Raw genomic sequence first — 17426 nt, 5'->3', positions numbered from 1 at the left:
GTTTATTTAATGTTGGATAAACATGTACTATTGTACTGGTTACATAGTCATCAAGTAGTTTATGTATAAACATAAGTCCGTAAAAAAGTAAGATATTCATGTATTTCGTATATATTATCTTACAGTTATTATCTATCAGTCTAAAAATTAGATAATTGTAGTGAATTCTATTTTCATATATTTAAATATATAATATCTATAAAGTTATAAAAATTAATTTAAACTATTCTATCTAGTCTGATATTTATAGTAGATTCTTATATTTAAGAACATCTACAGTTAAAATGTCACAAATTAATTACAGGATATTTGTATTTTAAGACATTGCTTAAGACAGTTTTGAAATAAGAATCGGCTATGAATACTGATCCTAAACTTGTATTGTATATATTTAATATATACTTTAAACATAAATAAATTCAATTAAACTTTTGTTAATTTACTCTGTACGAAATTTTTACATTATAGTTTAATAAATCTATCACATACATTGTGGGAAATTAATAGTTAATTAATTATTAAATAAATTTACTGATATTTCCCACGTCGATAATATCTAATAAGATAATTAGCTTCATCCTAAATCATCATTTTGAAAGCAAAAACTCTTAATCAGAGTTTCTTAATAGATGGTTACTGACAAACAAAATTTTTTAATTGCAACTCTAGTACTCTCAAACGTATATATAGCTGTTTGTAGATACGCGACTAGGATCTTTCTCTTTTTTTATTTACAAATTTTAGTTAAATAATCAATTCAAATATAATGTTACATGAAAAAAACTATGAATTAAAAAATCTTAATAACTGCTAAAAACGTTAACCCTAAAAATTATAATTTATACATGGCTTTAGAAATTGGCATTAGTTATTAATTAATATTAGATATTTTAAAATACATTAATAAATAAATTATTGATATATAACTTATAATGCATGGAAAATATTTTTTATTTTAAAAAAATATGTAAACAAACATTATATTATTAAACTATTATTTTTATTATACAAATAATAAAAATAATCATATACTTTTTATTATATAATCAATAATATTTATCATGTAATAAAAAAATGGCCATTTCATATCGTATTTTGTATTTAAATAAAATTGTTAATTTTTATAAAGATAGAAAACTTATCATTTTTTCGATGATCTCTTCATTCGAGAACGTGATTCTCAATAGATGATTACTTACAATGAGAATTTTGAGAGCAATTCTAATCAGACTCTTAAGTATATGTGGCCATTTGTAGATACGCGACTGGATCTCTCTCTCTCTCTCTCTCTCTTTCTCTCTCTCTCTCTCTCTCTCTCTCTCTCTTTTCCTTCTATCTCTCTTCGCCACTTTGAAAATGAAAGTTCACGCGGGGCCTGCGAACACGAGGAGCATACGAGTCTGGAATTTCTTCCTCAGGGCCCCTGTGGGACCTCCATGGTCTAACGTTCGCAGGATCGTTAGTATCCACTGGAGAGTTGAACGCTGGGGTAAGAAGCTGCGTTGGCGGCTGACGCCTGTTTGGAAAACATCGACTGCTGAGCATGTGACATCTGCTAGCGCGCACCATTAGGTGTCTTTCAAGTTTCTTGGTTGGTCTGCTTCTCTATCACAAGAAGCTCTTCTTTTTTTCCCAATACACTTTCCAGCTGATCAATGTCAAATGTTAAACTCATCGAGCTGATTTGACAATGCAGTTTTTTATTATCATTTCAATCTTTGGGTAATTACACCTGAATCAGATATGAAACGTGTATATAGCTGTTTGTAGATACGCGACTGGGATCTTTCTTTTTTTTTATTTACGAATTTTAGTAGTAAATAATCAATTCAAATATAATGTTACATGAAAAAACTATGAATTAAAAAAATCTATTAATAATTGCTGAAAACGTTAACCCTAAAAATTATAATTTATACATAGCTTTAGAAATTGGCATTAGTTATTAATTAATTTATTAGATATTTTAAAATGCATTAATAAATAAATTATTGATATATAACTTATAATGCATGGAAAATATTTTTATATGGAAAATATGCGAAAGAGTACAGTGGCAGAAATTTATAGACAAAATTTATAGGCAAAAAGAAAGTACAAGATGAAGCTTGAAAATGTTTATTTTAATTGTGTCAATCAATATTAATTAAATTTATTAATAGCATTTAACATATATCAAATTGTAACAAATCTATACAAATTTTTCTTATTTGATCTATACTTATATATTTGATCTATAGCTTATTTGTTAAAAATTACATGCATATTATTTGTACATACATTATTTTTAATTATCCTAAAGTACATTTAGATAAATCCTAAAGAAACAATTTGATAATAGAAACAATAATTTTAAAATAATTTTAAAATAATTTAATTTTATCATCACTCTCAGATATATCTAAATCGAACGAATGACGTTCGATTCTTAGTAATGTAATTAAAGATGCTATCGTATTTCTAATCAATTTCCTAATCGAACAAAAGTGTGGGGATCTCAGCAGTACACGCAACGTTTATTTTATAACAATGACGTTACAGCGAGAACGTATGTCACTTTTAGGATGTTGTTTTATAGTTATACGTATAATTATACATATGTATGTGCTCATTCAGCCTCGCAGGACCCGTTTAATAGTGCCTGTGCCTCTCGAAAAATATATTCTAGTTATTCTAGTGAGCCACCTACTTTAAAACAGAGAAAGCATTAATTCTTGAGAAAGACGCCTGACTGTTTTGGAAGTAGGAAAAGAATGCCATCGGAATACTATCAATCTCATTAATATATACCGGGAAACTACTACGCAATCATACAATTTCCCTTTAAGAAAAAGTTAGTCGAGATTAACGATAACTTTGATGTCACTGAAATTAATGCTGAAAAAGTTTGATTGCATCATTGATTATGCACTGAACACACAATGTGGTCAGTATTTGAATTTCAATATCTTTGAGGTCACTCAGGTTGTTAATACTCTCAAATATACATATGTATACAATTTTATGAATGTTTTAAATCTATTGTCATTTATATGTTGAGGAATTAAAAGTAAATAATAATTACTTAAATATTTGAAATATTGATTTTTAATTGCTAAGTATAAGCATATTCAAGTCTATAATAGTTAAAGCTAGATCTTCTCAATGTCTAAATAATTCATCTATATCCTATATGTACATGCATATATATCATATTTTTGTAGTTATTCTAGCTATTCAAACTTCTTACATATACTGATTATTGCGAAGAATATTACTAAGACCTCGATGGTCTAATAGCTTAGAACGCTCGTATAGAATACAAGAGATTAGAGTTTCAAGTTGAGGTAATATTTTTCGCAAATTTATTTAAATTTATTTAAAGTTTTCAGCACATTAACATCCTTATAATATGATATCGAATCGAAGATTAAAAATTTGCTTGTCAATTTAATTTAACTTGTGATATTATTGCAATAGAGTTTAATTGTATTTGATAAAGTCTGAAAAAATTTCGGCACGCAGTTTGAATAACTATTAAAATATGATATATATGTATGTACATATATAAGATATAGATAATTCACTGTGAATTATTTAGGCATTGAGAAAATCTAGTTTTGATCGTTATAGGCTTGAATATGCTTATATACTTAGTATTTAATTTCACGTCGGTCTTAATAAAAATCTTATTATGATTTTTAAATTTCAATGATGTAAATAAGTTGTTATATCTTTTGCATTTTACATTATTTTATATTATTTATGCGATCAGAATAAATATATGTAACAAAAAAATCTTTTTGACTAACTATAAATTCATTAAAGTAAAAGCAAGATAGTGAACAAGTGTATTAGTATAATTGCTATAATTATTTCAAGAGAAGAGAGGCCTTTGGTGCTCTGTAATTAGAGTAATTGCGACATTATATTTATCACATTGCTTCGTGTTCTATAACGACACAAATTCATCGATTAGATGCAGGTGCATAAAACTTATGTAAGATCTTCGCATCTTCTTGATGTTCTTCTATCGTTTTTTAATTGTCGTCGCAATTGTAAGATAATAACTGTCGATAACAAGTGCCATTTGTGAACTTCTCAAACGAAAACAATTCGCGCCAGCAATAAATAATTTGCGCAATGCATGACTCTCGACCGACTTGCATCTATTGACCTCGTGCAATTTGTTCGACCGGTTCGAACAAATGTCAACCATAGGTATAAAATACTATCATGCACGCGCAAACGCCGATCCAGTTTAAATACTGCGACTTATCTCGCAATGACACGTGACACATTCTGTAATGAGTACCGAAGTACTCCGGGCGATATGATATAAATCTCATTTTATATGCCGATCAATTTGAGAACTCGGATCAATTCAATAGACACAAACATAGTTATATTATCTTAATACAAACTAACATAATTTTGTTAGTATCCATGATAAGGATTTTTAATACAGTAAATACCAATTTAAAAATATGATTTTCCAGATACAGAAAATATATATAGAATAAATCTCCGGAGCTCTTTGTGTTATTCTCAAATATATATTACAAAGTCGAGAGCGTGACTTTTGGAGCATCCCTGTGGCGTCCTTGCAAACGGTCAACCGTGAATTCTTTCTTGAGAAAAATTCCGTGAAGGTCCGCATAGACCTTTATAACCCATCTTAGTTAGAGGGTATTGACGTCAGACCGGTGTTTTTCTATGTCGTCTATCCCACCTGCTTCAATGTAGCTCGAAAAAAAGATTACATAAACTAAGAAAGAGATATACATTGACAATTATACGAATACATGCGATTCACGCACATTCTTGAGATTTCGGAATAAAATTCTTAAAAATTATGATTTTATTTTATTATGTTATTAGATACGACTTTGATTTCAATTTTTTTTTAATTAAAAAATGTTTTCCTTAAATATATATAATTAATGTATATTTATATCTCTCTAATGTATATTTGTATATTATTTTTGTATACATAATTCTATACGAAGTTATTGATAAACATCGTCTCCAATTTAAATTTTAAAACTTAATAAATATTCTTCTTAGATAATGTATTATGACATTCTACAGGATAGTAAAAAACTATTTAGCATTTATATAATAGTACAACACACTGTTTATTGAGTAAAAAAGCCTTAGTGAAGAACATAGATCGAAAAGTTAACCGTTTCTGAGATATAAACAATTTTGTATGTTAGTATTGTAACTTATTGTCTCTTGTACATGTTACATACATAAAAAGAGAAAAATTGAGATAAGTAGCACTGATAATCTTAAGAATTACAGATCCAATGAGATGATCTCCCTAACGCTAATTAAATCTTAATTAAATTGATCAACATCAACTTACTAATTCTTGATTAAATTTTTTATTATAAAATGTGTATAGAAATCGAATCAGAACATTCAGAACGTAGTTTGTAAACACTGAAGTAAATCTTTACGTTATATAAGACACTAAAAGCCAATAACAATAAGTCAGTTATGATAAGAACATACAAAATTGTTTATATCTTAGAAATGATTGAATTTTCAGCCTATGTTCACTCAGGCTTTCTTACTCAGTATGATATATACTATCTATCATATAAATGATAAATTGTTTTTTTTCACCCCTGAATAGAAAGCATAAATTATGCTTTCACGTTTAGGTTACACAAATAAATAAATGATTGATCATGATTATGAGGCATCAATTTTTTATTCTAATAATAAAACAAGTTTTCTAATTTAAATGAACATGATTTTACATAGCATTTACGACAATAATATACAACATTTAACCAATAATTTCCTAGCTGTTTGTTGAAAACCACAGGTTTATGTTTGCAGATATTGCTAATAACGCAATTAGTCGCGGTTTTTTTTGATATAAATCATTTATATGTATTTATTAATATCGTACACACATACATCTTACCTTACAAAGCGTTCGCTTCGCTTCACTCATTTTGCGGAAGGCAACGAAAAGAGCGCGATAACCGTGCAAAGAACGTTCGTTTGTGAAAGGCAGCGTTAGCCAATATCGATAATCATCTGCCTATAATAGATAGCTCGTCCTGGCTTGCAGCATCGAGATCGTGTAGTAAGACGTTGATTCGTTGAACTATTCAGCCGCGCGCTATACCGCATCATCCAACGAAAAGGGAAGAGAACACAAGAGCATCATGATTCATAACTTCTTTGCTTGAACGAAGTAAAAAGTCTTGAGATGTGCGATGGCGTTTGATGGTAATTACAATCTCGATGCGCCTCCAGTATGTGCTGCTGTATGAAACGATACCTCGTTTCTCTCCGCGCCAAGGACACGAGATGGAAACGCGCGTTTCGAACCGCACATTTAGTCAATATCCAAGAAGAACGGCGTATTGTGCAGTTCACTTGTGTATTCGCTATAATGGTTGTAATTTGTTTCGATGATTCGTTGATTGTTCAACTATGTAATATCAAAGACAGTGAGACAGCGAGCGGCAATAATCGAAAAGAAAAATTTTACAATATCTCTTTGTCTTCACCATAATAGATATTATTCTGAATAAAAAATAGAAACTATCTTACATTATATTAACTAACTTTTTTATTTAATAATAGATGAAATGCTTAAATAAGTTCTGAATAATATAAAGTAATTTATCTGTGTATCACAATTGAATTATTATTTAGAAAGAAAAGGTTAACTGATTGTGAGATTAATGTACTGACAGTAACAAATATATCCATCAGATTGCAAAATTAAAATTCTTTTAAAAATTTTATTATATCTCTGAGAGAGATGTATAGTTTTACAATGTTATTAAATATTATTAAAGCATTTATTGCGGCATTGTGTAATCATCAATGTAAATTTGTTATAGTTAGATACGTTATTACATAATACAGATTGCAATATTGATAAACACACGTTTCTCTTTCTTGCAATTCTTTGAATCTTTGTTCCGCGTAATGTAACCAACGGGCTGTTGTATGCGCTTTTCACGTCGCGTCGCTAAAGATAATTATAGAAATCAAACGCAATTTGCGACTATAGTAGTACATTTTGTCTATCGTTATGATAAACAACGAGTGACAAGTCAGAGATTTGTGCGATAATTGTTATCATTATCGTTGTAGATTATCCATTATTTTCCACAACGTCGCAGTTAAACACGACATAACGACTGCTTATAATCGTTCGTCTACGATAGTCAATAAATCGCCTGCACATCTCAGAAGATGCTGGAAGGTCCAGAGAGCCAAGGGAAAGGCGAGAGCCTGACGTCACTACTAGGAATGAGGTTAAACTGATGCTAAAGTTGCTGCGGCCGGTCGCTATAGCGCGTTCAACTCGATACAGGATCGAGACAAGATCCTGAAAGGATTCTAAGCGGGATCTTCAGGAACGCGAGGTCGAGATTTCTCGCGTGCAAGAGAAGATCATAGCTCCGTGATTGCATCACGAATATCTCGCGATTGCTCGATTGCGGCCTTTCGATCTTCTTTGAAGATTTACGCTCGATTGCCGTTTTTCTTCTCCGTTTTATCTCAAGATTACAATTGCGAATTTTGTAAATTATTAACGTTGTTTCTCGAATGCTTTCTCATTGCAGATACGCATCAGCTAATTGCAGTATGTAGTGATGAGTCGATAAAACATTAAGAGAGAATGCAAAAAAAATTCCAAGAAAAATATTGGTTTAATTATTGATCACACATATCACTGATTCTTTCGTAATTTAAGAATCAAATAACATTACTTATAAATAATATAGCGAGGAATTAAAAAAAAATCTTTGATTAAAAATTTTCTTTTTTTGTTTTATAAATTTCTTATAAATAATTTAAAAAGAGAAACGAAATCTCAACATTATTTTAATTTTAAAATTAATTTAATTGATCTTACTCTCTCTTTTGGGGTATATAATAATAATAATAATATCAGTAACTATAATACAAAATGTATTTAATGTGAGAGATTCATTATTGCGCGTTTGTATAATAATAGCTTGTACTACTGTAAAGCATTATTTGTTGTAAAGCATTATTTGTATTATTGTCACAGAAATTATTCATAGGATCTTTATAGCTCTAAGCATATTTAATTATTCTTCATCCATCTGTGAGGTAATCATTAAAAGAATTTTACACAAGTAAAGATTCTGCAGTAGACATAAATTATTTACAGTAGATTTCATGAGATATATAAAGAGAAAGAAAAAGAAAGAGAAGATTTTACTTGTGGTTGATTTTACACTACATGTCTTCACCATTTCTCTCCTGCACGCCTCAAACGAACATCTTTGCATCTTACGATCTCTAAGTAATACGTATTATGACTGATGAAGATACAAGAAATTCATGACGCACACAATAAACTTCTCTAGACATAAATATAAATAGATTGATCATATCTTTAAAAAAATATACAATTTTCAAGACAATGTTTATTTAATGACAATGTTTGATGAGCACACAGTATAAATTTGCTGAATGTCCAGAAGTCATTATATAAACAAGTATAACGTGATAACTATGACATCGTAAGTCGAGTTCCTTATCATATTTTCTTCCAGCAATGTATTCTCTCTTTCTCTCTGCGCTATATTTTATTTTATTTAAAAATCGAATTTTCTAGAGATTTCTAAATTAAACACTCTTTTATACTCATAATTAGTTAAAGTATATAATTAAACATTAATTTAATATTTTCTTAATAATATTTTCTTTCTGTAATATTTTTAAAATATTAAATCTTAATAATAATTTTAAATGTAATACTATACTTATAATAGCATATTCAACAGAGTAAAATCTTCCCGCAGTTCTTTAATTATGTTTTATTTTATTTATATATAATTAAAATCTATTAAATCAATCTTATTAGACGCAGACAATTATTATTTTTTCCGATCAAGCAATCAATAAAGTTTATGACGACTTCATTCGTCTTTGAAAATTGGAGAACCATTCTGTTGCCTCTCGTAGCCGCCGTTACCGGTTACTATCTCAACGTGGAATCCGCAGAACCCTTTGTCTTAGCCGGGGCACGACTTCGGTCGTATAATATGCTGGGAGCCTCCGAAGAAGACTCGAGTCGGTAGGTACCTATCTACCAATACGAGTTAGCATCGTGTACCCCAGTAGGAACCAACACAAGTTTCTCAGCCAGAGCTTCTCTCTATCTGCGAAAGATCTTCGGTCGTATGGACGAGCTCGTGCTGACCTCGGGGGCTAAAGATTACGAGGGCTCGCCACAGCTAGAATTCAACCGCCGCTGAAACATATACACGTACCATCGTATTCCACCTTGAACAGATTGTGGCATATACACGTAGTTAGGATACCCGAAGGCAGGCAACCGACTGCGGAGGAATCTCATGACCGCGTACTTTTCTACGGGTGCATCTTTTTCCACGAACGAGAGAACAACAGAACAAAGAAACGCGTCATCGGCGTTTCGTTTGCTGTTCCTTCACTGTTCGCAATATTTCTTATTCGTTTAATGATTGATGGAATACAAGAGACAATTGGCCTTGCCGAGTATATCAGTTTGACATGCGAATGTTAAGGGACATATTGCGTGTAGTAAGGATAGAAAGAAAAACTTCATATCGATGTATGTTTTATATTATTGTTAATGTTTTGAAAATATTTAAACATTTTTGGCGATCAAAAAATTAATATTAAATGTAATATTTTGAATAAATTAAGGAATTAGATAAATTAATATTGATATTTTATAATTTTAATTGTTCTTTATCTGCATTAAATATAAACAATTTATCGACAAAAATAATTTATCATAAAAAAATATTTTACTTGTTGACCCAGTAAAATCTACTGTTACATTTCTACAAGTGCACTTTCAATTGCTTGCACAAAATTACACAAAATGAAGAGAAAGTATATCCAAATTCATAATACAGACAAAAAAGAAATAACGTACAGAAATTTACAGATGTTTCTTTTCGATCAAGGAAATCTGCATTCTCAATGCATTTCAGTTCCCCAAGAGTTTGGTATCCAGCAACAACCTTGCAACGCGTTCACGATACCACTGCGTCTTAAGGATACATAAACACGCGATTTCGTGACGCTCGCCCATGGCCAATCATCTTTCCACTGAAGGATTGATTTCTTTCTCGTGCACCTGTCGAAGCTCGGATCCTCCGCTCTTTTTCTGCAACTGTGCGCCGCACATATCGTACGCATATTACGTGGGCTGCGCGAAATGAAAGGCGAACCGGCCGGCGGGTAGGTAGATACCCACCTAGAATTACCCAGACATTGGTCCACAATTATGTCGATTATATATCGGATGGTTTTTACTGTATCGTAAACGTGAGGCCAGATTCCATTTCGTTCATATGTACGAATAAGGTAAAGGTAAAGGAAAAGAATTTTTTATCAATAAGAAAAAAGCGAAATAATATTAATTGCTCGCGATGTTGTCATTTTCGATAAACGTAATCCATGCAAATGACTGGTTATCGATCAATGATCTCAAGTGACATTAATGGACGTTCAGGCAATTTATCGCAATCATCGATGACAGAGAATAAATTAGTGAGGATATTACTTAACATTATAGTTTGCGTCATTATTTAACTGGCTTCGTGGATAATAATTACGGTTTTAATAATACGGCAAACGCTTCATCTCGAAGGATTAAACGCACAAGAGAGCGTAAAGCTAAAACGCTGAAAGCGATCGCTTATGAATCCGTGTCGCAAAAAAGGAATATAAGTCCAACGGAAGAGACTTGTCTGGTTCCATTCATTTTCGTCGCTAATGACATTCCCTCAGTCTTATTCGTATCATTTCGCGTTAGAGATTTTACATATGGTGTCCCACTAACGCAAATACGTTCCTGTAAAACCAGTTCGTATCTGAATGCTGAAAAGCCGAACGATTGATCAGCGTAATGCCGCAAAACGGTCGCTTACATCAGCACGCGCTAACAGACCAAGAGAGTGAACTCCTTTGAAATGTGTACAGACTAAGCTATAGATACTATAGATGACCAATCAGGGCACGCATGCTGTTCATTGGATGGATAAATATCCTTATAACGAAACGTAGACGCATGTATATGTAATATATAATTGTATATGTAATAAATAAATATATAATTAAACTGTATCTTGAGAATATTTTTATGAAGAAATTATCTTGGTAGAAGAGCAACGTAAAGAGTTCAAGAGCAATTTAACATACGAGAAAAGTAATTCTTAGATCAATTAATTGATTGAGAGTGACGAAAAGATATATGATTTATCAATAAATTAACGAACAATTAAGTAGTAAGTTATCCATGTCTCCACATAAATAATATTTAAAAGTAATTGTGTACCAATTACTTTCTCTGACAGATCTATTTCTGAATTATCTTTGTCAGCTGTCATCTCTTGGGAGATCAATCGTTTGAACAGATTTTTTTTCGTTTGTTCATCAAACATCTTTTTACTTTTAATGAGAAGAGTCTAAAACGTTTAAAAAAACAATAAATCATGTTTATGTAGTTTGCGTCTTTACATATGGTAGTGGACTTGCGTAGATAGCGCATATGCGTATAGATAGCACAACAACTAAGCGAGTGTCAGTATACGTTCGCTATATACGAGACATTCTCCTCTCATATGAGCCACATAGATACAGTCGAGCAGTTGCTCGTTCCAGCTCGAGTGTGTCGCCGCCGTCTACACGGTGTCCAGATATGGCAGCCGTACTGGACTGTCGTCTATCCTTCCTCGCACCAAGAGTCCTTGACGCCCACCCTGTGTATACGGGTGTCTCGCGACGTATCCCACGACGCCTTAACACGAAGATCCCCCGTCCACTGTGTCGGCATCCTGCGTGCGCGAGCGTTCATTGTACGGGGAAGCACTCGCGGCGCCTTACATAATTGAACGATGCCCGGAGGCTTTTCACCCTCGGCCAGCCTGTCTCCCAGACCGCTCTGGACCTCATTGTCCGGGTTTTGTCTTCCCAACTTGGAGACGATCGTCGGTGGGAGCGAAGGTCGTCGGCTCGCTCACACCGGAAGTAACGGGTGCTCCTGCACTCAGCCGTATCGATTGGCCGCCTGCGATTAGTGGACATTCAGTTGGGAAAGTCTATTGATCATTAGATTATCGTAATCGATAAATTTCTTGCAGCACGAAACTTTAGTCTGAAAATGTGAATATTGCAACTTTATTATATTTTATTTTAAAGAAATCGCGCGATAAAACGTTTTGGAATTTGAGAGATTGAACAGTTAAAAATTTCAAATATTAATTTTGAATACGTAAATTATTGTTATTTTATTATAAAATTATATATATTTAATTTATCATCAAATAATGCACATTATTTTCCGAAATAATTTTTATTACAATAAAAAATTGTTGACATTCTCGATTTCTCGTAATGTCTCCGATTGATTAGTGATTGATGAAGATAGCATCGCAGAATCAAGTCGTCTTAATTACCCAAGCCCTATCATTCCAGTAGGCGCGAAGTTTGATCGATTCCGAGGAAACGCATGGAATTCACCGGTTTCTCGAAAGCTGGACAACGTTTAGTAGCCGCCGGTTTCTTGCCTATACCGCGACATGTTCGTCTACACCTTTCTCTTTCTCTTTCTCCTCTTCCTCGCTCTTTTCCGCCGCCCCACGTCGCTCGGTATGTTAATGTCATTCTTCCGAAACCCCTCGTCCCTGATTCGAAGTACTAGCCCAGCCAAGTTTTTCGTGTCGGAAAGGATGTCGCGTCTAATTGACGAGTGGCGGACATATATGCTACATTGTGAAACGAGTGGCTGCATTGGACGGCGGTGCTGACATGTGTCCGAGGTGTCCGAAGCAACGTTCTACTGTGTCTTATTATACACTGGATACCCAGATATTTCGACAAATACTCGATGATGGACTGCATCGAAAAAGAAGCCACAACGCCGTATTCTATGTCGCCAATTGAAGAAAAAAATATAATCGCGAAGATACGTAGTGCGAAATACTCGTGGAATTTGTCTGACGTCGAACATCGATAACGTCAAATTGAATATAAGCTTCTGTTGCTTTTTTAATTTTATATTTTACCTATAATTTTATCATGAAAGTTCTGTAATATTAAGTAGTATAAGTTAATTTTGAACCGTTTAGTAATGGTATCTACAGAAAATATAATGTAATTTAAATATCATGTTACATTTTAAGAATGAAAAAATACGAATCACGATGTTGTAGGTTTCGTATTCCTCTTTTATTAATCAAAGTATAATAAAAACATAATTATTATTAGCAATTTGTTTCGCAGAAATAGAATTTTAAAAGTACAATTACCTGTATCTTTAGCAGTTAATAAATATAAATTTTTATTTGAAACCTCAATGAAGAAAAATCAGTGTATTTTGAAATACATGCTCTATATGTGGTATCTGATATAGACTAGTTTTCACATCAATTTTATCATGAATATATCACATGTATGGCTACATCGCAGGAACAATTGCGTTTAATTGATTCACTGGGAGGAGCATACCCGCTTGGGTCTCATGAACAAAGAAACTTTGCCATACGAATGATGCGTTGTGGATAGGGAGCTCGTTAATGATTGGAAAAAGGCGCGTTCAAAAGCGACAGGTATACCTTTCGAGACGCTGTCGAGACGTGGGCGAATCCTGCCGTTTATGGAGGCACGCTACTCGAAAGATTCTATTCGTGTGTTCTAATAAGCTCTCTCTGGGCGCGAAGAACTCACGACCGTTTAGCGCGTGGGTGAGATCCGAAGTGGGAGAGGAAGAAAGATACAAATGGACAAAGAATAGAATTAAATTTACTTTATGTCCGAGAATATGGATTTCTTCGATACTTCAGAAAGAATTAAATTGAAAATTATGAATTGGAATATTTAATTATTTAGTTTATAAACAAGCAAAATAATTTAACACAAAAAATAACAAATAATAAAAAAAATGATCATAACATACGTACGTCAAAGTAGAACAGATAATTGTAATAGTTCTAAGCAACTAATTTCAACAAATATCGTTAAAATTTAAAACAGTAAAAAGAAAAAAAAGCTTGTTATATTCTAAAAAATATAACACGATTAATAAATTGAATGGAAATAAATAAATTACGTTATTTGATTTAATTAGCGAAGAAAAGTACATTCATAATATATTATAATTAATTCATAATATACTATGAATGATTCATAATGTACTATAATTATGAGAAATAAGTAAAAAGAAACAATTTGATTAGAAGGGTATAAGGAGCTTAAAGGAAAAAGAAAAAAAAAACATTTCGCGAAGGAGGAGTTCTGTTATCATGACGTCGCACCACAAGCAGTAGGTGTTCGGCCTTTCAGGTGGGTGTCACTTCTCCGTGAGGACGGAGAATACGCTACAACGGTGACATCATCGGCTGCGTAGTCAGCTGACTCGACTTAGATGGAGCGAAAGAACGGAGAAAAGTACGTCGTATAATTGCCATTGCTGTTGTCATTCTCATTATTATTATCAGCATTAACCATTAGGAACGATCTGGCCGAACGGATGTCGACCTAGTGATCGAGTACCCCGACTGAACGCGGTATTATCTCGTTCGAAAATGCGTTGGTGTCAAACTAGAGAACAGTTCCATTTACGTAACATTGTATGCACAACTGTTAAATATTTCTGATAGATTTCACGCATATCGAGTGTTACTAAACTATTGTATATGTAAACTTTAATGACAACTTCTTTCAATCGTTTCAAATCTCTTTATTTGATAGATGTCAAATGTTTTAAGTGAAATCTATTTTTCGAAATTGTTGCATAATTTTAGTATCGTTACTAATCGTATATATATTTATCATATTTAATTATTTGCCGAGTTCAAATTTGATTATTTCCTTTAGCTTGAATAAAGCTGAAAAAATTGTATTGATGTCTGTATGAGATTTCTTTTTTTATTTAATATGTAATATAGGCGTATCTTTTTGTCAATTGGAAAATGCGACCTCTTCAAATCTTCTACGAGGCCGTTCATGGACGCGTTCTCCATGTCAATCTGGTGGTACCGATGGACCTACGGCGAAAGTCGTCGTCACAAGAAAGCCAAACGGCTACGAGGAATACGGAGTCGATAGTAAATTCAAGTGAGACATTGTCCCTTGATCCCTTCCACTGTGTCGGTTTCGAACAGGGTGGTCCCACTGCGAGCTGCAACGTCGCATTCCCATCGACCGCATAACGAGCTCTCGAGCACTGTCTCGCGCGCACTCCTTCAGTTCTGGTCATTCGCTCTCGCCCTCTCGTTTTCTCACTCCTTTTCAACGGCCGCTCCTGGGTGTTCCACGCGTCAGACGAACTGTATCTTCGCGGGGAGTAATCCCTAACCCGAATAAATTGCATTTCGTTGACCGGTGCGCATGCAGCTGTTTAACTGTCAATCGAGTATTGTGATGATTCAATCCAGAAAGATTTGAAAAATCATTTCAATTTTTCTGCTCTCCTCTTGTGGATGAACCTCAGTGAATCAAACAGTCACAAACATCACATTGAAACTGAATGCTTGATCCAAGTAGCTTTAAATAATTATATGTCGCTTTAAATGATATGTCTCTTTGTGTAGTAATTTGTGTAGTAATTTTGTAGTAGAGAAGAATTAGCGAGGAAATTATGAATATATGGCGAATGATACTATTGCAGTAATGATAACTTCTCATTTCTCACATTTAGCAATAATCTATACTATATATACGCTCAGCGTTGATACTATACATGACACATGACCATAGAAGACACAAGATAAATACCTACATATTTTTAATGTTTTTGATGTAAGGAAGAACGAAAAAAACTGCGAATTAAGATTATGATATAAACACAGGATAAATATTTAATAATTTTTAATATAATTTTTAATAAATTAAAATGTAGATCGATAAAACTACAATATAGAAGATGGCAGAGATTTACTCAATAATCATAGTCAATTAACCAAGTATATCTCAATCAAAGATATATAATATAGGGAAGATTTAATTAATTACGATTTGCCAACTGGCATTTGTGCAACCAAAATTGATCTTTGGCGCCATTTGATAATCATGATTATTCACGGATAGCATTATTTCAGAATTTAGAATAGTAGCTGCCACTGTCGCCTTTCATTCGCAATGACTCACAATCAGTCAGCTGAACAGTACACGTATATATCGAATAACGATTAGCAATATTAAATCGAGGGATCGTTAGTAGCGTTATGTTCTCACGCGAATCTCGCGAAGCGATCCACCTTGAACGCCTCGATCCACCTTAATCGCCAGTAATGAAGCAATCAATGTGCCAATGCCCGTGATATTTGCAACTATTTCTGATGTGAACATAATCAGTGCCATTTATTTTATATCCTTAATTGCTTATGCTTCTGCTTTATTGAAAAGATTAAATTAAAGAAGACAAGAAAGAGAGATAATACTAATTTTCTTTAAGAATAAGGTTCCTATAGTATGTTTTATATGTTAATTCCCTAAGAAAATGCATAAGAAGAAAAAACAAAAATTGTTGTAACATGCAATGTTATCTCTTGAATATGTTTCACGTTTTTAAATAAGTATAGAATTAATTAAATGTTGTATAAATATTGTATAATAAAACTTAAGAAGATACTTTACGCAATGAAACGGAAGTTTAATTTCTTCTTCTTACTCTTTTCTTTAGTCAATTATTCTTTCCTTGATCTACTTGATAATTGACCTATACGTTCGTGTAAGTATATTTATAGTATATATATATGAAATATACGGGTGCATAAAATGGCACGAGCTTTCGTAATAAATACTTCAGAAAGGAGGGAAGCGGAGAAATCAAACGCGCCGGCAGACGATATAACTCATAAATCCGTAGCCACGCTATTGATCGTAACTTACATGCTTCTGCGCAATGGGAGGAGAAAAAAAAACAAGAAATGAAGATTTCGATTCTCATTACAGATACGTCTCGGCAAACGAAACGATCCGCACTTCGCCATTGGAACTTTAATAGAAGCCCGATTATATCCGATGCGGAAAAACGCGCGCGGGCGATCATCACGGACAAAGAAAGGGATAAGAAAAGGTGCCGATTGATCGGTCACGATCGCCATAAAGCAAGAGAACCAATCATAATTATTGCATCTGTTAATCCCAGGAGCCGCGTGGCTTGATGCAATCCTAGATAAGCAATACCGCTCATGAGAACAACGTGATTTGATTAAGAAAAGTAATAAAGTTGCGCGAAATCTTTAATAACATTAAAAGATATTAAAAGATATTAAAAGATATATCTGATGTTACAGACTCTTAACAAAGTTATTTTTAAGAAAGTGTATAACGTTGAAGATTCATCTTCCTGTTCTCTTAGAGCGTCGAAATAGATACTCTATTTCTAATTACATACTGTTATATATCAAAGGAGCATAGTAATTCAATCT

General features: G+C 32.8%; 1 protein-coding gene across 2 annotated transcripts in view; it reads left to right on the top strand.

Moving 5' to 3' along the window:
- Positions 1 to 17426, top strand: part of LOC108688203 (epidermal growth factor receptor) — a 150948-nt gene that overhangs the window by 89295 nt on the left and 44227 nt on the right. The gene's annotated exons all lie outside the window — the stretch shown is intronic.

Source organism: Atta colombica, unplaced genomic scaffold (genome assembly GCF_001594045.1).
Source record: "Atta colombica isolate Treedump-2 unplaced genomic scaffold, Acol1.0 scaffold226, whole genome shotgun sequence".
Lineage (NCBI taxonomy): Eukaryota > Metazoa > Arthropoda > Insecta > Hymenoptera > Formicidae > Atta > Atta colombica.
Note: the sequence above shows the minus strand (reverse complement) of the source record. Positions and strands in the feature narration are given on the sequence as shown.